This window comes from Panthera pardus, unplaced genomic scaffold (assembly GCF_024362965.1).
Source record: "Panthera pardus isolate Hobbes unplaced genomic scaffold, ASM2436296v1 HiC_scaffold_6, whole genome shotgun sequence".
Lineage (NCBI taxonomy): Eukaryota > Metazoa > Chordata > Mammalia > Carnivora > Felidae > Panthera > Panthera pardus.
In genome coordinates this window covers 32,693,254-32,718,123 of record NW_026526991.1, presented here as the reverse complement: position 1 = coordinate 32,718,123, position 24,870 = coordinate 32,693,254, and the positions used below count along the sequence as shown (strand labels likewise).

At 33.4% G+C, this 24,870-nt stretch overlaps 1 protein-coding gene and 1 long non-coding RNA gene across 6 annotated transcripts in view; one reads left to right on the top strand and one right to left on the bottom strand.

Annotated features, from left to right (window-relative positions):
* Positions 1–4,231, top strand: part of LOC109259531 (uncharacterized) — a 33,068-nt gene extending 28,837 nt beyond the window's left edge. For both annotated transcript variants that reach the window (XR_002076690.2, XR_008419400.1), the window contains exons 3-4: positions 431–532; positions 4,014–4,231. This is a non-coding gene — a long non-coding RNA (uncharacterized LOC109259531). The remainder of the gene's footprint in view (positions 1–430; positions 533–4,013) is intronic.
* The window catches only part of MGAT4C (MGAT4 family member C), a 729,331-nt gene that overhangs the window by 691,785 nt on the left and 12,676 nt on the right, over positions 1–24,870 (bottom strand). The window lies entirely within an intron of this gene.

Here is a 24,870-nt window from a genome sequence, read left to right as displayed (position 1 = left end):
TATTTCATGCACTATTTATCATTCAAATATGAGAAAACTAAGCTATCATAAATGTCTGTCTCTATTTGCTGGAAAAATAAATGCAGTATATTGATTACAAAATAATGAACAGCAATATTCCTTTGCTCTGATACTCAAATAGCTATTCCTTATTTTTGTGTATTTTCTCTATTACTAAAAAACTACTAAATTGAAGGAGAAACATTGCAGTATTTCAAAAAGTCAAATCTATGGAAAATATTAATACAATTATTATAAACTGTATCTCCCTAAAATTCATATGTTGAAACCCTATCCTTAATGTGATGATATTTAGAGATGGAACCTTTGGGAGATAATTAAGTCATAAGGTAGGATCCCTCATGATGGAATTAGTGCCCTTGTAACAAGAGGCAGAAAAGAACTTGCTTCCTGTCTCTTTTACTGCCAGGTGAGGACACAATGAGATGTCCTTCTGCAAACCAGAAGAGGGCCCTCACTAGACACTGGATCTACCAGCACCTTGATCCTGTACGTCCCAGATTTTAGAATTGTGAGAAACAAACATTTATTGTTTAAGCCACCCAGTCTGTGGGTATTTTAACTGTTATAACAGCCCGCGCTGATTGGCATAACATTTAAAGTATATGCAACAAGTGTTTGGAAAATTCATAGGTGAAAATTAGATAAATACTTTTAAGAACTGATTGCTAATCTTGAGGAAAAAATCAAATTCCATGAAGATTTGTGTAGATGTCATAAAAATTAGGTGTATGTTAGATGAGTCACACAAACACAGTTTTATGGAATACGGAATATTAAATGAAAAAATCCATTAAGATGTATTTTTATGCTTTAGTGGAAATAAAATCTGATATTCAATAAAAAGTGCCAGAGGTAACATGAAATAAAACATAATTTAACTATCACAATATTAACAAAAAATATTATCATGCTAGTTTTTCAAACCTAAAGTCATATACTAATGCAAGAAAATTATAATTTAATTTTATATAACCACGATATAATATGGCACTGAAAAATGCTTACAATATTTGAAGTACTCCACATTTCTCTTGTCTCTTTTCTCTTGTAATGTACATTACAAAATGATTGAGTAGTACAAACCCCTAAGTAAAGAACAAGAATGCAACTTAAATGCTTATTTTTTTCAGCCTTCTCAAAGCATTTACGCAAAGATCTCCAACATGTCAAACAACTTTGTTCCTCTGCTTGCTCTGTCTGCAGCACTGTAATTCCACCCTAGAGCCATTTAAGATTTATAACCACTCAACTTTCACACCTGCTATGTGACAGTCAAATGCTACATGTTACGGGGAACAAAAATGAATAGAATATTATCTTGCATTCCACAAATTCAGAAAAGCAGCAGGTGAAGGCTGGCAGTCAAACAGCTGACTAAATTCAATGTGGTAAATACTATGAACATTTATGTACAAAGTGCTATGAGACCACAGATAAGGGAGTAACTACATTTGTAGGGAATATACTATAGAGTTAGGAATGGCTTCTAATGAAAGAAGTACTTAAGAATTGGACTTTGATATTAAACATTTATTTGTTTGTTTTTTTTTTTTAAAAAAGGAAGAACAAGGCAAAGATGCTAAGGAACTAAATATGTTGATGTGATTGTAATAAATGTCCCAATTGGTGAGGGCTTCATTTCTCAAAGAATATACTAGGTTTCCTTTTACCTCCAATCCTGTTTATTCTTTTGTGAAACACTACTTATTATCCTTAAAAGAAATCTGGATCAGATGCAGACCACAATGGCTGAAACCATGTGTTGGTCTGGTGCCCCTCTGAAGACATTTTCCTTTGGTTTGAGTTCTATTGTCCTCTCCAATCTCTGAATTTCTAAGAAATAGTCCTCTGGATTACTTATATACTGAATTACTCTGGTATTTATATACTTATATAATTACTCTGATTATTTATATACTTATATACTCTGGATTACTTATATACTGAATTTCTAAGAAATAGTCCTCTGGATTACTCACATACTGCTGAGCTTGTTCTTTGTCTGATCTCCCTAATTAGTCAGAGCATATTTTAAAGGGAAATTTTCTCTGAATATTAAAAAACGATATTGTTTATAGGGACACTTGGGTGGCTCAGTTGGTTAAGCGTCCAACTTCTGCTCAGGTCATGATCTCATGGTTCATGAGCTGGAGCCCTGCATCAGGTTCCATGCTGACAGCTCAGAGCCTGGAGCCTGCTTCAGATTCTGTGTCTCCCTCTCTCTCTGCCCCTCCCCCATTCATGCTCTGTATCTCTCTTTCTCAAAAATAAATAAACATTAAAAAATAAAAAAAAAATTGTCTATAATGCTATGCACAGAGAAGTTATAAATATTTGTGCATTTCATTGAATTAAGTCATTTCTCTTTTCATAAGCAGTAAGTTCACCTTAAACTTCAGACCTAAACTGGGAAGTTATACATTCTTGCATCTTTAAATGTTAGTTTGTAGTGATGCCTTGACTCTGACTTTAAAAATGAATTAGGGGCGCCTGGGTGGCTCAGTCGGTTGAGCACCCGACTTCAGCTCAGGTCACGATCTCACTGTCCGTGAGTTCAAGCCCCACGTCGGGCTCTGGGCTGATGGCTCAGAGCCTGGAGCCCGCTTCCGATTCTGTGTCTCCCTCTCTCTCTGCCCCTCCCCCATTCATGCTCTGTCTCTCTCTGTCTCAAAAATAAATAAACGTTAAAAAAAAATTTTTTAAATAAAAAAAAATAAAATAAAAATGAATAAGTTATAATTTCATGGAAGACCTTGAAATACATGGGTATGATTTGAACATGCCAATTCAAAAGCTATTCCAGATACAGGAAACAAAATATGGTTGGAAATGTAGGTGAACATGATTTATAATAGGAGAGAAAAAGTAGTTCTACTATGGGGAATGTAAACTTAATAAAATAAAATAGGTTAAGTAATGAGTAAAATAATGTATAAATGAATACTTTCTTAAATTAGTAATGGGTAGGTGGCTCAGTCGGTTAGGGATCCAACTCTTGATTTCAGCTAAAGTCATGATCTCACAGTCCCTGAGTTTGAGACCCACGTCGGGCTCTGCACTAAAAGTGCTTGGGATTCTTTCTCCCTCTCTTTCTGCCCCTCCCCCACTTGCACACACGCACACTCATGTTCTCTCAAAATAAATAAATAAACTTAAATAAATAAATTAATAAAAATAAATAAATTCATCAATAGGTAAAAGGACCAGAAATTCAGGTTGTAATTAGAGCAGGGGACTTTAGAAATTTGTGTTATTAAAATCAATTCCACAATCAATAAGCAAGAGTAAGACAAAAAAAAAATTACAAGTATTGGTGTGTTTAGTATAGGCTGGAATGGAGAGAATTTATGAGCATGGAGACCAAGATGAAATCATTCATTAACAGAAATAATAACAGAGCCTGACCTGATAACATAGGACAGAGAAATCAGAGGAGACAGATGTAGGAGGGGTCATAAAGGAGGATTTGCCAGGATTTGGCAAAAATGTACTATTCATTCAATACTATATTTGTTCTAGGCCACGGCATTACTTGCTATGAAAAATTTCATGTGGACATGGATCCTGTCCTCAAGGAGTTTATGTTTTAGTAAGGATGGAGAAAGAATTTTGAAGAAGAAAGAATTAGAAGTAGAACTTGCTAGGAAGAATTTCAGGGGTTCAAGTAGCTCATTAAATAGACAGGAAAATTCTATAAAAGCCACTGAAGTTAGGAAGGTGGGGGGCTGTGTTTGGAATAAAGAAAGGTCTGCAGTTTGGCTAGGGAATATTTCATGGATAGATAAACGAGAAAAGGCTTAAAAGAGAAACTGGGGTTATGAAGGAGAGTGACTTGAATATCCAGCTAAAATATTTGGGTTACGTGTTAGAATGGGTACCTTGGGTTTGATTACCCTGCAGCTCTTACCTACTTTTATTTTATTCTTGTTTATTTATTTTGTGTAAACATGTCCTGAATCATCTTTTGGAAGTGTTCTTTTTCACTACAGGCCACTCAGACCTTGTCTCCCAGGAATTTGAATCCCAGCCACTGACACAGGAGGGAAAATGGGAGGAGATGAAGCACACCAATTGCAGGGTCACGGACAGATTTCCCTCCTTTTCCTGCCAACTTTCCTGGGTCCTGTCCTTTGCAAAAGCTGGTTGTTTTGTTCTCTTTTTGGTTTATGAATTGCCATGAATCCTTTCAATAAAATCCTTTTGTTTCCCTAAAGTAGGCTAGAGTTGTTTACTATCGCTTAAGACCCAAAGCACTCGTATTCAGAACCAACAGAATTACATTATATGACATTTCACATAGACAGTGGGAGTCAGAAGAAAACAGTATTTGGCTTCATATATGTAGTTTTCAAAGCAAGAATGAAAAATCAAAAGATCCATCCAGTGAAAGAGTTACTGTAGTACAGATGTTAGTGCAAGACAGCATTATGTAGAAAATGCTTTGTTACCTTGTGAAGGAAATCATAAATCAATGCACACAAAGTAACTGTGACTTAGAAAGGGTTTTTGAAAAGAATAAGCTTCTCATGCTTTTGTAGCAAGCCCATAAAATCAATCATTTATATTGAGAAAACAATGATTAGATTATTCTTGGAGAGCTTAAAGAAGATATTTTCAATTACTTGAAAAAGTATAGCTGGTAAGAAATGTATTTATGTTTGAGTAATTTCTGTGTAAAAAAAAATAAAAGCTTAAGAGTAAACAAAGCAGGGCAGACTCAGAATAAAAACAATGTAGAGCAAGAAATTTATTTTCATAATTTAAAATGCCATCTGGTGTCAGGTATTCATCAAACCTTTTGCTAACATTAAATAATTTTGCTATTAATAACAGCTAAAAAGTACTCAGAATTATTAAATGGCAGAGTCTATCCTGAATACTATGAAAACTATCTCATAAGCTTCACAAGATGGTTATAGGACAGGCTTTGTAAATCTTAAGTCTCTTTGGTTACAATGAAACAGAAAACCTGATTCAAATTTGTTTAAGCAAATAAGACATTTATTGGCTTACACAAATAAAATTTTCTGGAACAGAGTTGTCTTAACGGGCTTAAAACCTATAAACAAAATTTATAGTTCTAGCCTCTCACTTTGAATCTCCCCTTTTTCATTAATTGTCATTATTTAACCCCTCATGATCACAGGATGGCTATGTAAGTCCAACTGGACACTACTAACTCAAAATCTAGAGGAAAGAGAAATTTCTTCTCCCTCAACATGTTGAAGTCATCCATCCGATCAATATTTTGGCTTGATTCTCACTGTCTAAGTTGAAAGGCACTCATTTCTGACACAATCAGTTTGGCACGTGCCGGCTGACTTGCACTAGTTGTAACAAAAAACTGTGTGAAAAGTAATAATAAAGATCACAATCATAATAGTAGCAATGACCATTTATAGTACTTACTTTCAAATTCTGATGACTTGGGCTACATTAATTTATAGATTTCCACAATAACCATAATATATAATGCACTATTACTATTCACATTATATTGGTGAGAAAATTGAGGCATAGAGTGGCTAATTTACCGGCAACATTCACACAGATGTCAAGTGGAAGAGCTGGAATCTGATCAGAAATTTGTCTGGCTCTAAAGTCTACAAAGTAACCATTATACTGTAGTGTCATTCATTCTTTGAGAAGATAATGAGGACATTCCTTTACAAAGCACATGTGCTGAAAATAGTAGAATGGTGCAGCAGAAAATGTGAGGTGTTATTTCCCAGAAGATAAGGAAAGGAGGCACAAAGAAATTAAAGAGCTACTCTGAAGCAATTAACCAGTGAATGGTTGAGCTAGAATTCAAACTAGGTTTGGGTAAGGGCAGAGCTCAAAGTCCTAATTACTAGAATATGTGAATACATGTGATGGCTGTTATTGAATATATCTGTGAACAGATAATGTAGCCAGAATTAACATTTAAAGTGTACTACCTTAATGAATTTTCATTTCTCCCACTAATTATGTTCCTGACAGTCTAAGACCTATTATAATTCTCTCAGTCCAGGGAGAAGAAAGAGGGCCAGTGCTGGCTGGAACAAAGCATCCATGGCTAGATTTAAGTTTCAAGGGTAGTTTTCATTTTGATTTTGCTTCTTGTTTACATGTATACCAAAGCAATGATCTTGAAATACACTTTGCCAAAAAAAGTTACAGAGTTTTATGTTTCATTATATCCCATTAATACATTAAAAGCCAATTGTTATAGGCTAAATCATAGATTTTGTCCCATAATTTTGAAGGGGGATATCCCTGACACCATTAATACTGACTCACAATAGGAAAGACATCACATATGACATACAGAAACCTTTTCCATAGAGAAAGGGGTAATGGCAAACCCAAGACTTTATCAATACCAAGGCCCTACTACAGACCTATAAATTCAATCTCTGGTAATGAAGACTGCTTGCCCATATTTTTTAAAGAGTTACCAAGCATTTTTGAATGCTCAGTTAGTGTTAAGAAACACTACTCTAGGGGAAAAAAAAGACACCGGAAAACCAATCTCCACATCATGTAGACAATAGCATCTGTGGGCTATTGGGAATTTGCCATGGAGATGAGCCTGTGGAAGCTCTTCTAACTCTCTCTAGTCTAAATACAGCATATATGGATGCAGAAGTTCCTGTGTGCTTTGGAACCAGTACGTGCTGAGAAGGGCTAGGGTTAGGACCAAGATGGGGTGTTATCTGTGGGTATTATAAATGAGGAAAATGATCAGGACCTTAGACATAAGCAACAGGTATCAAACAATGTTTCTGAAAGCCAGAGAATACAGGTCTCTTCCCAGTATCAAAAGCAGATGAGGCTCTCCACAGCAATTATCCAGAACGTCACATGCATCTGAGATCTAACACCATCTTGAAAGGAACAGAGACTCATAGAAGTTGAATATTGCACATTTTCCAGAAAGATATTTATTTAACTTAAAGAAACAATGGTAGTTTATATTCATAGTTGTTTGTTTGGTTTTCTCTTACATATCAGGTGAATATAAAGGTTAAAGTCAGGTGTGGGGCTTGAGAAGGAAAAAAATATATATTACAGATAATAATTTAAAAAGCTTTATTTCTTATGCACAATTAAATGGCAGTATGCTCATACTTTGAGCATGAGAGATTCTTTTTATTCTCTATGCACTGTTCGTTTTTTATGCTCCCATTCAAGAGTCAATGTCTAGGCTTCCTTATCTATAGATAGGTTTGTGACCAGCAGGAAAGCAAAGTTGCCAACCAAACCACCTTGTCTTAGCTATTTCCATAAGTCTAAAGAATTTTTACAAAGAATTTTTACAAAGTGCTTCTGAGAAGCCATAAAGACGGAGAAAGACCTTTGAAGGAAACATCAAGAGGGAGAGAATTACCTAATTCATGGAGAGGAGCCCAATCCCCTGGCTGGGGAAAAGAGCATGGACTGAGATCCCAGAAGCAAGGGAAACACAGGTTTCAAAGGTCCTGAATGGCACAGTGGAGAGCAGTCAAAATACCCAAATGGAATCGGTGCATGGTGCTTACAAAGAAACTGGGACATAGCAATTTGGGTTTACCAGTGTTGACAAAAATTCTTATGTCCACAGTAGACAAGAAAAATAGCATAACGCCTCCATACCTAATGAAGGTCTCACAAACAACCAAGGCAATATTTTCTTCCAGTCTGGTAGGATCATGAGCCCATTCAAAATGAGGTCAATTTAAAGAAAATAAAGTCATATTTATTGAACATCTAGGTACTATTCATCCCTACTACATAAAACATAACTTTAAGTTGATGGACTAAGTTTTTAAACATTCACTAAGATCTTTAATAATGATTCATTGTTTAAAAATAAGTATATACATAATAAAATGTATCCTTGAGCAAAATTTTGAGAGAGAAGAATGACACTCCTGCACAGAAAGATAAGCCCACACAGACTAGACTTTGCTAAGTGATCGGCTGCTCTTGGAGATTTCACCAGAAAAGAGTAAGCCACAAACATATATTGTCCCTGATACATCTACATCTAGAATTCAAGTCATTGACAGAATATAAAGCCCCTAATACAAAGAAAGAGAGAAAGAGAAAGAAAGAAAGAAAGAAAGAAAGAAAGAAAGAAAGAAAGAAAGAAAGGAAGGAAGGAAGAAAGAAAGAAAGAAAAGAAAGAAAGAAGGAAAGAACGAACAAGGCACTTGGGTGGCTCAAACAGTTCAGCCTTGGCTTCTGGATTTCGGCTCAGGTCATGATCTCACAGTTTGTAGACTGTGTAGGGCTCTGCACTGACACTGTAGGGCCTGCTTAGGATTCTCTGTCTCCCTCTCCCTCTGCCCCTTCCTCTCTAAATAAATAAATAAATACATAAATACATAAATACATAAATAAATATTTTTTAAAGTAAAAGAGAAAAGAAAAAAATATCTCGAGCAAATGTATGGACTCAGACAAATACTGCAAGTTTCTGCATTTTAGAAAAATGAATAAAATAAATACTTTTCTCCGGGTAAAATTTAATTGCCTCAAAAATCTAATTAATGAGAGCATTCCATTTCTCCAATTTTGAAGGCTCACAACAGCCTATCATTTACCTGATAGAAAATAACAACTTGCCCCATATTTGTCTTCTAACTTTGGAATCTGACCTGTTTAAGTAGCTAGTGAATTTTGAATTTTATTAACACTTGTTTTAAAGATAATTATGCAGGGTTCAGTTTTTAGTTTAATCTTTCTCAGTGTTACCTAAAGATGCTACTGCTGTTCAGAGGAGTGTATCATTACTCAGAGGGGCAGTGATTTATTGAGTAATTAAGGCAATCTAAATCTTCACCAACTCAGTGCAAATTACAAATAAATGATCTAAGCTAGGTACTCTTTTCCAAATGTAAAATACTATTTATATTGTTGCTATTAGCACTTTTAATAATGTTGGGTCTTACTAGCATTTTCTACTTAGTTTTAATTTTATGTAAGTTTTCTACTAAAGGTGAAAGATATCTAAAATGAATATGGGCATTTTTACTTAAATTAGGCATTGTGCCAGGAAAAAAAAGCTTGGATGACATCAAAACTATGAATAAAATAATGATTTAAAATTACACATACACTCATTTACTTTCAATTAACAAACATTTTGAGTACACATTTACACACCTGTCAATGTTTCTTACATATGTGTAATAATAAATCTGTTTTGTTTTGGCACATAAAAATTCTCACTATTTTATTAATTCAATTTATTTACTAATTGAGTTGTGGATAATGTAAATAATCATTGAATCTTCTTCTATTTGTGACTTTATTTTTTTATAGATTTAGTTGAATTGAAAACTAAAACATGAATATGGGCAAATCTTGAAAAAAAGTTGGAAAATTCTTCCACATATCATTAATAAAAAAAACAATGTGAAAATTAAATCAATAGGCCATGAATTTGGGAAATGAGTAAGAGGTGTAGGAATGTTTGTGTTTATGTTTCCATGTATATACTACATTCTAAATTCAAAACCATATTAAAGAAATAATATACATTTACACAGATAAGTAAAGAAGCTATGCTATTATGGTGCCATAGTAAAAATTAAGTATATTTGCAAGAGAATAGATTTGTGTTTGATTACTTAGAGTTATAATACATTTTTAATATTAATATCAGAATTACTTTCAGTGTGACTGTCTGAATATTTTTTGACGTTTTATGTAGAACTTGATACTGCTTTAAATATACTTTAAAATCTCCCATAAATAAACTAGGAATTATTTTATATATTCATTTATATTATCAGAAATTTTAATAAAATTAGGTTTTAGAAATATTTTATTTGTTTATTTTCTAAAGAAGTAAAAGGGCTTAATTTTTTTCTACCACTTAGTTTCATCATTCATTCAGTTATAGTCTGTTTTCCAAAAATTGGGACTTAACCCAATGTTAATATTTAGTAAGAAGTTAAAATCTAGAACACATTACTACAATACGGATAATTTTGATTCTTCTTTAAAATACTACTTTTTAAAATCATGACAGAAGATTTTTCTTAATAGAAAGCGCCAAAAATACCATGCATATTCTTAAATAAAAGATTCCTCTTGGGGCACCTGGGTGGCTTAGTTGGTTAAGGGTAAGACTTCGATTCAGGTCATGATCTCATGGTTTGTGAATTTGAGTCCCACGTTGGTCTTTGTGTTGACAGCTCAGAGCCTGGAGCCTGCTTTGGATTCTTTGTCTCAACCTTTCTCTCTGCCCCTCCCCCCACTCTCTCTATCAAAAATAAATAAATGCAAAAAAAAATTTTAAAAAAAGATTCCTCTTAAATGTGTGCTTAAAAGAATCCTCCGAGGGAATTCTGAAATCTTCTTTAATTGCCCTGAAGTCTAATAAGTTAAGTTTAGTAAATTAAGACAAGCTGATAAATTAGGGTAAAATTTACTAAGTACCAAAATCAAAGATTCTCTTTGGTTTGATATGATAAAATATAGTATCAGATTCATAAAGTTTCATTGTTGTGACTATAGCTATATTTTGGTGATATAAAAGCCAATACCATTGTGAAAATTATAAATCTTAAAAAAAAAATAGAATCACTGCACCCAATGTTGTTGTGAACCTTGCTTCAAGAATATACATGACCCAATATTCATTGTACAGTATTTGCTTCTCTTTGAATATTTCTTACCTTTAATTTACAAAGCATATAAATAAATACATCCTCCAGCCCTCTTCTCACTCTTTTGATAATTTAAGCTGTTGTCTAGCTTTCAATTAATGAAAACATACTGTATACACTATATGTTAGCTAACGACAATACATTATATTAAAAATACATTCACCTTTTACATTTATTCATAATTCTCAATTTATTCCAGCCTTTCTCTAGTTTGTCTTGTTTTCTCTATCAGCAATGTTCTTCCCAACTTGATAAGCACACTTGATAAGCATACTTCCCACTTAATGTTCTAGATTAGTATCTGGGTAGGTGTCTTTGCCTGAGGAACAATTCTATCCTCCAACTTTCTCACGCATAGAACAAGTAAATAAACCTAGATGTTCCCTAGGCTTAATTCTGAGCATTTTTTAATTCAATTCTAAATTTATAACTCAATTTTAAATGACAGTCTTTCGTAATATATTCTGAACTCCTTTGGGGGTTAATGGTTTATCCTTTCTCTGCAAAGCATTTTACAGTTGTGTGATACACACAGGGATCTTAAATCTTAGCAATATGTGTAGAAAAGTAGACAAACTTTGATTTGCTTTTCTTGAGAGAAAGTGAAAAAAAATGAAGTATACCATTGTAATAAAGGCTGAGGAGTGGAACTTCCAACACTGGCTCTTCTTCTGCCTTTAAAAAATACATCCAAAAAAATAAAAAAATAAAAATAAATTAAGAATGTATCCATTATTTCTACTTTAACTAGTCATCATGTTGTGAGTTGCTGTCAGATATGCAAAGTCTTGAAGAAATACAAAGGTGAATTAAATGAAATATTCTATAAAAAACAAGTTATTTTATTGATTTAAATACGGCAATGTTTGGTTTTGTTTGGTTTTTTAATGTATATGAACCGAGTTCCAAGTGTTGCTACCTCTCGAAAAACAAGTTTCATTTGGGAATAGCACAAGCCACTAAACCAGAGTCACCTTATAGGATGGATCTTTGCTTCAATAATACAATTTGCCTCGCAGACTTTGCCCAATTAAAATAACCAGTGACAAAATTAATGAGCAAAATCTGAATTATAGTAAGGTGAAGTTCAGAATGTGAAAATCAATAGGGATAAAAGGATTTAGTTTTTGTAATTGTAGACTAGATATTTGAGATAATTATCTATTTATCACTCTTGACACTTCCTCACTTTCTTTTGCCCTCACCAGCACAATCACCATGGCTCTTCTCTTTTACATGTTTTTCTAGTGATTTCTGCTTGTTATACTTTGCATATAATCATTCCCTGTTGTAAGTTATCTGAATTCAAATTTGAATATAACATTAACAACAGTTTGGAAAATGTCTGTTACTTTGTTCGATACAAACTTTATAAAGATTGCTTTGGGGTGCCTGGGTGGCCAAGTCAATTAAGCATCCGACTCTTGATTTCAGCTCCGGTCATGATCTCATGGTTTGTCGGATTCAGTCCTGTGTTGGGCTCTGCACTGACAGGGTGGAGTCTGCTTGGGATTCTCTCTCTCTGTCTCTGTCTGCCCCTCTGCTGCTCACACACACTTTCTTTCTCTCTTTCAAAGAGTAGAAATTAAAAAAAAATAAAAAATATTTCTCTGTTGAGTCTCCACAATAAGAAATAATCTAAATCAAAAGATATAGAGGTAATTTAAATATACTAGTTTTTGTAACACCTGGAACACATGTTTCCCTGTTATGGGCAAACATGAAAAGCCTTAGGTAAGAGGACCTAGGACAAATATAATACATGCTTTACTTTTAAGTAGCTTCTAGTATTGTTCTCTCATCTGAGATACTCTTCTTGTAATTATTAAAACTATATCTGCATCATAATAATGGTGTAAAATAAAACTGAGAGAATGACAGATTAAAGAACAGCTCTGAGATGCAAGCATGTTTAGGTATAACCTCTTCAATATGCACATAGAAAATGAATTTTAGAGAATATTCTAAAACTGAGGTTTTAAAGACTATTTAGATCTGAAGAATTTTTTTTTTATGATTGTTCAAAGCGGTTTTCAGTATGAGAACCTGGAAAAATGAGAGCACTCCCATCTTTAGCCATCCTTATTTACTGATCAGGTTTTGTTACATTTCATTTATATTTGGTGCATGTGTTCATATTATGTTGGAACTAAATATATCCCATAAGGTTCAATTGCACAAAGTTTCTTTTTTCTCGTATATTACTATATTTGAATTACCAGCACAATCTCTTCCATTTTAGATATCTCATATTATAGAGAGTCAACAAAGCAATTTTTTTTATGTATATTTATTTTTGAGAGACAGAGAGTGATAGAGAGTGAGCAAGGGAGAGGCAGAGAGAGAGGAAGACACAGAATCTGAAGCAGAATGCAATTTCTGAGCTGTCAGCACAGAGCCCTATGCAGGGCTCAAATTCGTGAACTGCAAGATCATGACCTGAGCTGATGTCAGACTATTAACCGACTGAGCTACCCAGTTGTCCCAACAAAGGAATCTTTTAAAAAGATTTTATCAAACATAACAGACCTTTCCCAAATTATGTCTAATATTATATTCAAATTAAGTCAGATAACTTACATGATGTAATAATTATATACAGATAATTACTATTCTTTCTATGGCATATGAAGAGGGGAAACTCAGATAGTCAATATTAGAAGTAAGATTAGAAAGGAAAGCGAACCATTTACTAAGAGAATATTTACTGAACAACTAGTACAGGATATTTCCCTAGGATACATCAATGGCAAAATAAGCAAAGAAAGAAATCCAAAAACAAAAACATAACAAACAAACAACAACAAAAAAAAACTGTAAGCTCCCTAGTAAAGGTAATGAGAGACATGGATAATGAAAATAAATTAACAGGTAAAATATATAATATTAGAAGTAGTAAATGCTGTGGGAAAAAAGAAAACAAAGGGGTATGAATTATGGAAGTGGGTGGGTATTGCTATTTTAAGTAGGTGGCCAGGAAAGGCATCACTGAGAAGGCATTGTGGGAGCAGAGATGCCAACGATGTGTCAGTGACTACCCAATCGGAGAAGTTTGTCATATATCAGGTATAATATGATCCACTAAACCATAAGGTTCACATAAGCATCAGTAATCTATTATTAAATGGAAATGGTATATGTCAGGAAAATGGCCTCTGTTGCCTATCGGCTGCCTATCACTGAGAGTAGAAACCCAAATACTTCTTCCCACTGCATCTTGGTATCTGATTCACCAAAGAAAGCATAGCACAGTCAAGTGCTAGATGGAACAACACTTTACTCACACAGAGAAGAAACAGAGCAGAATCAACTCCAGGAGAAGGTATAGGTCCCCTATAGCCAGGGGGTCCCTCCTGATACAGGGCTTGCACACACCCATTTTGTGCCACAGAATAAAGAATCCCATCTTCTTCCTATGGAGTACAGATACAACAGAAGGGTTGGCAAGGGGCCAACTTTGTTTTACACACTTGAGTAAAATGAAGGAGTATGTACTGAACCTAAAACAGGAATAAGTATTTCCACATAAGTCTTCATAAGCTCATCCTAGGCAATGAAGACTCTTTGTGGTGGTAAGGAAGTGCTCAAAGTCCAAGGCCCTTATTCTTATGTGGCCAAAGGGCTAAAAGACTATATGCATAGCACTGCCTATCCCAATAGTATATTATAAAATCTGGTTAATATCAAGTGAAAAGACATACCCTGATAAATGGATGCTATTACACCATTTTTTGTTTTCTTCCCATCTTTTCCTAACTTGTATCCATGGCCTTATGGGGTAATAGCACTTTTGATAGAAAGAGGAATTCATGGTGGCATTAGCAAAAAGTATACTGCCCTGTTTTGCATTCTTTCAAATTGTGTCTGTTAAGAATTATACTAAAAAGAAATACTCCTGCTTGGCATACACCAGGTACTGTATCTTATTTTCCTCCTGGGTGGAAGGAGAAATGGCCTGAGATGTAGATCTATGCTCATTCAAGGTTAACAGTTTGACCAAGAGTTCAGAAAGATAGAAAGATCAAAACCAGAAATTGGTTTTGAGGAAGTCTGAGGAACAGGTAAGGGCCCTGATTCTGAGTATATTCTGTTCTTGTGAACTAAACCACATGGAATTGCCTTCAAAGCTCATTTGACTAGATTGTGCAGTGCCTTATTTATTCAATATGTTCCAGTTTTACTTGCTTATACTTGTGTTTGTATATTTTGTTTTATAAAATTTTGTCACAAGGGTAGGTTCTTGTATGCATCACCATAGTCAAAATCCTGACCAGTAACCATCAAAACAGTCTTTTCTGTCGCCTTTATATAACAGTACTAATATCCATCCTGCCATTCTACCTTCACCTCACCCATCGACTCCACTTCCAACTGTTATATCTGGCAAGCACTAATCTCTTCTTAATTTCTAAAATTTTGTCATTTCTAAATGTTTAGATGAAATTCTACAGTTGGCCATCTTTTGGAGTTGGCTTTGTCATATAGCATGATTCCTTGGAGATTCATCCAAGTTATTCCATGTATAGACTATTTGCTCCCTTTTATTCTAAGTGGTATTCCATGACATTTATGCTTTGCCATCCATCTGTTGGATGATTTGAAGGTCTATTACCAGAACTGAGACTAAATGAAATTTACACAGGAGAAAACTGTACCACTGAAGATACATACTTTATCCAAAATTGCACAACACCTACACACACACACACACACAAAAACTTCTATCATAAATAACATTCGATGGCAAGAAAGAAGAGAATTAGAATTCCCACGACTAATAACAGAACCATAATCATCAAGACAATACAAAATGTTTTGTAAATAAAGTTGTAAAATAATGAATTAAAACAAACATAACAAATGTTTAAGTATTAGAGAAAAATTAAAAAGGCCTATTTAAAACATTAATGAACAGGTAAAGCCAAAGTTTAGGACAACTTGAAATAATAATTAAATTTTAAAAATATGAAAGAAACAGAGGAATAAAAAATGAAAACTCTAAATGAGAGGTCAAGAGGCATGGAAAGTAGAATGAGCAGCCTTAATAAGTGAATTAGAAAAAAAAATGGAGCAAGGTAATTTTAGTATGGGTAATGATGGCGGATATGCCAGAATTGATAAAATTCTTGCCTATTCAAATTCAAGAAACACAACTGCTCCTAAGTACAATAAATCTACCTCTAGACATAGGATACAACAACAAACAAATGAACAAACAAACTACAACAACAGCAACAACCCAAAAAAATCTGTGCTGGGAAAGGAGGATACTGTGATCAAATATATTTGGGAAAAGCCACAGTAAACAACACAAAATGTATTTCTTCACTGAAAGACTTCCAAAACTTTCTTGTGCCAGTTAATGTCCCTTACTAAATCAACACATAATAGGCAGCAACTCTCATTTGTATTTTACTGAAAGCATACATTTTTTGTGAACCACCCTGCAGGACTTAGAGCTAATTTAGAATATGTTTGATGCTTTTGTGTAATGAAAATGTGACCATAATGAAAGTTTAATTTGCACTGTGAAAGCTTTAGATTTTAAAAGTTATTTAATAAAAAACAAAAATGTTTCCAATTCTCCAGGATGAAAAATTGTGCTTAGTAACAGTGATTGTTTAACAAATATTAAAGCTTTCTACAAAGTTTTGTTTTAAAAACATACACAAAACAACAAAAAGCATTGTTTGAGCATCACCTTTGTACTATGAAGATTAGATTGTACCGGGATATTTTGGCATAAGCTATCAGATCCACCTGAGGAAAGATTTCTTTAAAATTCCTTCCTTTTCATTTTTTGTTTACTATTTGTAAAAGCAATTACTAGAAAATATGAAGAGAATTTTAATCAGAGCTTCATCTAGAAAGATTTTACGAATACATCTAAACCATAAGAAAGAAACTTTGATTTATTTATGATGTTTCTAATTCAATATAAAAAAATATTGAACTAAATGGGTGATGGGTATTAAGGAGGGCAATTATAGTGATGAGCATTGTGTATTTTGTGTAACTGATGAATCACTAAATTCTACTCCTAAAACCAATATTACACTACATGTTAACTAACTAGAATTTAAAGAAAACTTGAATAAATAAATAACATAAAATGAAAACTTGAAACATAATTATATATATAAATAAAATATATAATAATACAAATATATATACATAATTATGTCTCAAGTTTTATTAATATAATAATATAAATATATATACATGATATATAATTATGTTTCAAGTTTTATGTATATGTGTGTATGTGTGTATATATATATATTTATATACATATAAATATAATTTCTTCTTCTGTATTATAAATGGCCAAGGATATGGTTCCATAACAAAAAGCACAACATGTGGCTCCATATTTCAAGGGTTATATTTCTTGCTCATGATCAGTCCAATGGGGGTTGGCCAGAGGGTCTCATTTATAATGGATTTTCAAGGACTAAGGATAACAAAGGTTTAATCTCCACACATACAGAATTTTCTTCATCAAGGAAAGAAAAGGAAATGCTGAAATCTGACACCATCAATAATCCCTCCCACCTTCAGTTGACATAGGACACTATGTCTGATTCAATTGATGGAAGCAAATCTAGGAATCATGGCTGTTTTCAAGTAGTAGAAAATTGAAATCATTTGCCTAGAAGAAGGAGAACCACAATGTATTTGAACAGCCCTAATGACCATAATCAACAGCTTTTCAAACTAAATAAGAATTTTAAAATGTAACTTCCAATTTAATATTTCAAAGAATTTAATAATAAAATGATGTAAACGCAGGGTGCCTGGGTGGCTCAGTCGGTTAAGCATCTGACTTTGGCTCAGGTCATGATCTCATAGTCCGTGAGTTCGAGCCCCTGTGCTGACAGCTCAGAGCCTGGAGCCTGCTTTGGATTCTGTGTCTCCCTTTCTCTAACCCTCCTCCGTTCATGCTCTTTCTCTGTCTCAAAAATAAATAAACATTAAAAAAAAATTAAATGATGTAAATGCTTTCAAGAAGTTCCACCAGAGACTGGTTTATGAAGGGACACAACAGAGATAGAGGAAATTTAATAAGGTTTGTTTCTGAATATGAAAATGGGAGATATATCTAAGAAAATAGATACACAGTGTTGAAAACTTTAATATTAGGTCATGCTGAAATTCTTTTGGTGACTGCTTTTAAATAATTATTATAAATAATTCACCATTTCCTACGTATGGAACATTAAATAGAGCTCTGCCAAGTTTGGCTTAATGAATAAAAATGCTGAAAATATCCAATGGTGGGATATCCTCAATAATATTAGACAAGAAACAACAACAACAAAAAAATTATCAGCCCAAAGGTGAAATCTTTATTTAAGCCATATATTCACTTTGGCAAATCTTAAAATGACAAAATAAGACATTCAAGAAAAGTATTATCATTTAACTGAGTCATTAAAAATGAGTATGTATGTAACACATGAAGAGAAACTTCAAGTTGTAGGAAGAATCTTAACAGGATATCAGCTCTCAGAAATTTTGAAATTTATTCTTATGCAGTGATGGACCTTCAGCAAGTACAAAATGGTTGGGCCAGGCTCTTTGTAAATATATCTAGGCTGCACTGATGAATGAATGAAAGAATTGGGTAAATCACTGAAAACAAAATAAACTATATATCTGTTTGTTTGTTTTAGAGAGAGTGTGTGTGAGCAAAAGAGTGGGCAGAGGTGGGGGAGGGAGGGAGGGGGAGAGAGAGACAGAGAGAGAGAGAGAGAGAGAGAGAGAGAGAGAGAGAATCTTAAGCAGGTTCCACATGGGGTTCTAACCTACGGCCCTAGGATCTTGACCTGAGCCAAAATTAAGAGTTGGATGCCCAACTAACTAAGCCACCCAGGCGCTCCTAAAGTAAACTTTTTAAATGCAGCAGGGAGGATGTCATATAGGCTAGTGGTGTCTCCCTGCTTGCAGCAGTTGTGAAAAGCAGCTATGTTAGCGAGTATTTAGAGTTATAGGACGTTTAGTCTAGTGGTGCATAATCAATATTTTAAGAAACATTACAAAGCATGAAAAAAGTTTTGCATTGCTTCTTTTGATTTTAAAATATAACGAAGACAACCCACACTTGCAATTATATTATCTACTCATTGCTCACTCAGTTCAGCTGTCATTTATAAACATAAAGAGCAGAAACAGTATAGACTATACATAGATAAGAGAGGCAAACAGAATTACTATAAACGCTACTGAGAAAGGTCTCATTATTTTTGATAGTGCACGCAGAGGAAAGCAATAAAAAAAATGAAAATGGCTTCGAAATTCATAAAACTGACTGAATTATCTATCTGTTGTTTTTTACCAGGAAGTCTCTGGCTGAGTCAATGCTGTTTAAAGCTTAACAGATTTTAGTCAGGATGCTAAAAGGCCTAAGAAGACATGTGTAGTAGGATCAAACCGAGCTGCCAAGAGAGGGCAAGGTGTTGGCCCAGATACGTGGTACTACAAGAGGAGACAGACCTCTGCCGAGGTACCAGTTATTTAGGGCTGGTAACAGAATTAGTTGTAAGATAGTGTAAGCTCCAGACAATCAAAATCTATCTCCTTCCTCCATCCCATACCTTGCCTGTTCCTTCCTACTCACATAGCCCAACACTTTGTTTATAGTAGACATGAAAAGGTATTTGTTGAATAAGTATTTATTAAAATAATGGGTGGAGTAGTATATCTTTAAACTCATGTTTTGCCAAAAAGAGTCTATACTTCCTGCAATTTTTCTACATATTCTAAACCCTCTGGTATTTCCCTTCCTATAAAGCCTTTCAAATAAGGTCTTATTTAATCTTTCTTAAACTACAGAGCACTACAATTTGGTAGAAACCACTTTATAGGGGAAAAAAACCCAAACTTTCAGCTATAGTTTATAAATTATTTTAGGAGGTAAAGAGAAAAAAAAATGTTTTAAAAGAGCTGAATAGATCAAGCCCTGAGTGGGAATATAAACTGCTACAATTTTGGAGTAAACAGTAAATTGAAAAAGCATATTTCCTATGTTCACTGTTGTAATTCCAAGTATCCCGCTCAGAAAAACATTTCTGAAAGTTGAGACATGTCAAAATGTTAAAAGGAGCTTTACTAGGGCACCTGGGTGGTTCAGTTGGTTGAGTGTCTAACTGTTGATTTCAGTTCAGGTCATGATCCCAGGGTCATGGGATTGAGTTCTGTGTCGGGCTCATGCTGAGCATGGAGACTGCTTAAAGATTCTCTCACTCGCTGCCCCCTCCCCAACTTGTGCTCTCTCTCTCTAAAATAAGACAAAATAAAATAATAAAATAAAATAAAATAAAATAAGGAACATTACTAAAGCATTGTTTATAATAGTGAAAAACAGGACATACACTATGCATAAATAGAGCTAGGGATAATGAATATACGGAACATTTATTGATTGAAATACTGTACAGCAATTAGATAAACTAAATATATATGTAGTAATATTGAAGAATCTGGGAAATTACTAAGTGAAACAAAACAAAATGTAATATAGTTCATGTTGTATAATACTGTTTAAGTAAAACTAAAAAAAAATTAAAAAAAAACAAAAAAAAATCCACAAAGCAATAAGATCTAATAAAGTAAACAAGATCTATTGTCACTGCTATATAAGTAATTAAAATGGACTACAAGTCTGCACATCAAACCCATAAAAGTCATCATATCTGGACTTGAGGGAGGGAATCTGACTGCGATTTATGTACATGGGATAGTTCATCTTATCTTTTAATAGTGTATAATTTAAAGGAAAATAACATTCATATTCTATTGATGCAATATAAATGCAAACAATAAAAAGACAGGAAACAAATATGTCACCTTATTAACTAACTGGATAATTCTGGGAAATTGGAATGTGACTGCTTGCTTTTTATTTTTACCGTCTTTGTATCTTTCAAAATTCCCAAAATAAAACAGAAGGGAGAAAAAAAAAAAAAGGATAGCTACTGAAATAACTTGACAACTTCCCTCATCCATTCAAGGATTCAATGAAGAATTTGACTTGTGAAAGATTGGCTTCCATCTTAAGTAAAGAGGACTGCAAAACAGGAATAACTGGAAGTTAGAGAATTAAAAAGGCACCACAAGTAGAAACGCATGCCCTTAGAATTTGTAAATTCATAAATATTTATAGATAACCAATGTATGCTAGATAGTATAGGAGTTAAAGAGGTATCTATAAAAGATACCCCCCCTAACATAAAGAGATTTGAATACAATAAGTTAATTTGATATATTTCTTTTATTCTACCAATAAAAATGTTTACCTTTTAATTATGTATAGGCCCTATACTCAACACACTTCCCAGCCAATTAGACCTTGTAATTTAATAGGAAGACATAATTACAAAACAATGCATAATTATAAATTATAAAAAAATGTGATGAAGAAAGTCTAACAGAGAGATTGGATCTAACATAAATTCATAAATCAAAGGAGATATATCTGATGGAGATAAGAATAAAACGAATAGCATTACTACAAAACAAAACAAAATAACATAAATAACAGAGGAAGAGTGCAAAAAGATGTAATACTATTTTAAAAGAGGGACATATCAGACTTACTAAGGTTTCATTCAGTAAAGAAATATTTGTGTAATTCTGATGAAAACAGTCACATTTGGCAAGAATCTTGAAGTATGCATATAATTTTGGAAAGATGGATAGAAGAACATCTAAGAGAATGAGTCTACCTAGACAAACCAACTTAATTGGAAAAATGTGGGATAAATTTTGAAAACATCAAGCATTTGAAATGTCATTTTATGTAGAGAAGTAATAGAATCTTGGACAGGTCTAAAGCAGATTGCTAAAAACCCAGGACATCATGATATATCTTTTGTAATACAGTTTGGAAGAAGATCAGTCAAAATAAAGAAAGAAAAGAAGCATTGTTGGCATCAGAAGAAAAGAGAATTTTGTTATAGAGAAGAACCTGACATGACTTATTGAAAAGGTATCAATGACTTGCATTTTAACATAGTAGGATCTTTGCAGAAATTTGATAAAAAATAAAATAAAATAACTTCCATAATAGGTGTATCTAACAGGGTCAGCAAAGTGGTAAAAGTTTATTTTATATATATATATATATATATGGGAGAGATAGTTATATATCAAACTGGCTAAGAGTCACAGCACTGAATTAAATACTTCTGCATCACTTATAAGCAGTACTTAACCTCTGTGTCCACAATTTCTTCACCTGTAAAATAAACATAATTATAGTATTTAACCCATAGGGTTGTTTGAAAATTAAATAAATACCCTTAACATTCTTGGAAGAGTACCTAGCAAATAGTATAAATTGCTAGTTATTTATAATGTCAGAAGGAATTCCACTTAATCAACAAAAAATATTATGGGAAAGTTCAGCAATATTTCTTAATTTCATCATATATATAGTGTATCTATATGTCAGACATTGTTCTAGATGTGAAGATCAAACAGTAACAAGAATAAAAATAATTACTGTCCTCATTGTGCTTATATTGGAGTAAGAGGGACAGTAAAATGCAATATGAAAACAAGTATTATAGCATCAGAGAGTTGTAAATAATATGAAAAATGCAATATAATAATGAAAGAATACTAACAACAAAGTCTATGAATGAAACTCTGAGGAAGAAATATTTAAGCAGGGCCCTAAATGAAATGAGAACACAGAGCACCTGGGTGCTCAGTTGGTTGAGTGTCTGACTTCAGCTCAGGTCATGATCTCGGTTTGTGAGTTCAAGCCCTGCACTGTACTTGCTGCTGTCAGCATAGAGCCCACTTTGGATCCTCTGTCCCCTCTGCCACCCCTCTGCCACGTGCACACTCTCTGTCTAAAAAATAAATAAGCATTTAAAATATTAGAAAAAAAAAAGAAATGAGAACACTGTCTATGTAAATATTTTGATATAAATTATTGCAGAGACAAGGAACAGAAAGAGCAAATGTCTGGAATGAGAAAAGCAAAAAAGTGAGATTGGCATAATTAGGTGATGGCAAGAAGGCCAGCATGGTAGGGAAGGAAGAAAGGAAAACAGAAGGTGAAATTAGAGATGTGGCCTGGGCCCACTATATTATGTGATTTTGTGGACCATTTTAAGGACTTGCCATTTTTGATGAAGAAAAATTTGAGGCATGGATCATGATCTGATATAATTCTAAAATATGATTTAAGAGGATTTCAATTTGGATAGAGAAGAATAGAATTGGAGTATTTTTCCCTTATTCTTTTCCCATAAAAAGTGTCCAAAAGCTACAAAGAAGGCAAGAAGGCAAGACGAACATTTCCAGTTTTAGTTAAAACCTCAAACTGCAAAATAGTAGAAATGCTTCTGAAATATAGTGAATGTAAAATCTAGTGCCTGAAGCAGAAGGCAAAAAGAAAACTACAAGGCTAGAAATTTTGTAAAGAGCCAGTAAAGTCACTTCTCAAACATGAGTAAAAACATTCAGATGTTAAAACCTATCTCATATTTGTGAAAGCAGGAATGGGGGGGCTGGTGTCAGAGGTAGGTGATATTCTGGAATTGGCTTAATTCTAAGAAGCAAAAGAGGTTTTTCTAGATAAAAAATCATATTGAAAAAACATATTTTCAAAGAGCAGTCTTCATGACTGTTTGAAAGGAAAAACTTTTCTTCTATACTTAATGACTGAGAAGTAAATATACTCATGTTCAAAATCTTGGGTTATAAGTAAATTTCCACCTAGCCTGAAATACAGCCCTGGCCACTCAGCTACATGATTTTCTTGAAAATTAATGGTTCCAGGTAATTAAACTTTTATAAAAATAAGTAAACAAAAATCAACAAACACATAACCTACAGACCATGAGCTTTAAAAAGGGAAATCAAAGGAAGAGAACAAGAAAAAATGACAAACCACCCTATGAAATTACTGGATCAGAGCAGATAATCAAACATTTTCCATGAATTGTAAAAATTAACAGGCAAATATATCAATGGAGTACAAACACAAACAAGAATTTCACCATTGCAAGGAGGAAATAGTAAGATAACTGAAGGAGTTGTCATGTGATACATTAAGGCTTAGAAATGGAGAATAAAATGATAAACCTATCAAAAAGATACACAGGAAGAAAAATGGGCAAAAATAAATACAAGTTTTGAAAAAGAGAGCTAAAAAAGGATTATGAAGAAAGTGATAGACATGAAAGATAAGGAGGAAATAATCAAAAGGAATATATAGAATAGGAAATGAGCAGAAGAAATGTACAAAATTTGAAAGCTGAAAAAGGAGTATGGAGAAAATAGTACATGTGAAAGACAGGTAAGGAGAACCAATATTTGTATAAATGCATCTGCACTGAACAAAAATGTTGGAGCAAAGCTAATATTTCATAATGCAAAAGGGGGCTTGACTCTGCATATTGAAAAAGGGGCATCATGTTCCAGGGAAAAATCACCCCAAACTGTCAACACTGAAGTATACTCGGGAAAATTTACTTGACATCAAACATAACAAAAGATGTTGTATGCAGAGGCGGGGGGGGGGGGGAACAAAGAAAAATGAAAGAAAAAAATTATTTACAATGAGATTAAGAGGAAAAAGGGCTAATCCTCAAATTCTTTTGAAGAATTTTTATTATGAAAATAAAATGGACAAATAAAAATGCTCAACAGAAGCTATGATCCAAGAACTTTAAATTGAGACAAATAATCTTTCAAGAATAAAAGTAATAAAATATTTTGAATATACAAAAAATATTTTATGAACTGTTCCCAATGTAGGTGCTAAATAGTGAACCCCAGCTGCCCAAAAGACTATTATAAAAACTCCAGGATGGGAGTGTAGTGAGGTTCTTTGGAAACATTTTATACATTTATCTGTACATGTAAGAGTAAAACAAATGTGAGGTTTGGAGGGGTAAGGAATAGATGGTATGTGTTATATGCTTTAATGTAGAAATGCCATTAGTGCCAAAGTTAGAGGAAAGGGTAATGGATGCAAGAGGTATACTTATTCCTCACCTGTCTGATAATAGCTAACGTCAACAAGATAGTGCTTATAAACATTTCTCAAATTAGTACATTTAAATTAATTAAACCAAAATTTTAAAAGAGAAAGATTTCCATAATGGGTTTCGTAAGGATCCTAATTCTTTGTTGTATATAAGAGGTAACCCTGAAGCAAAATGAGATAAAGATTTTCAAAAA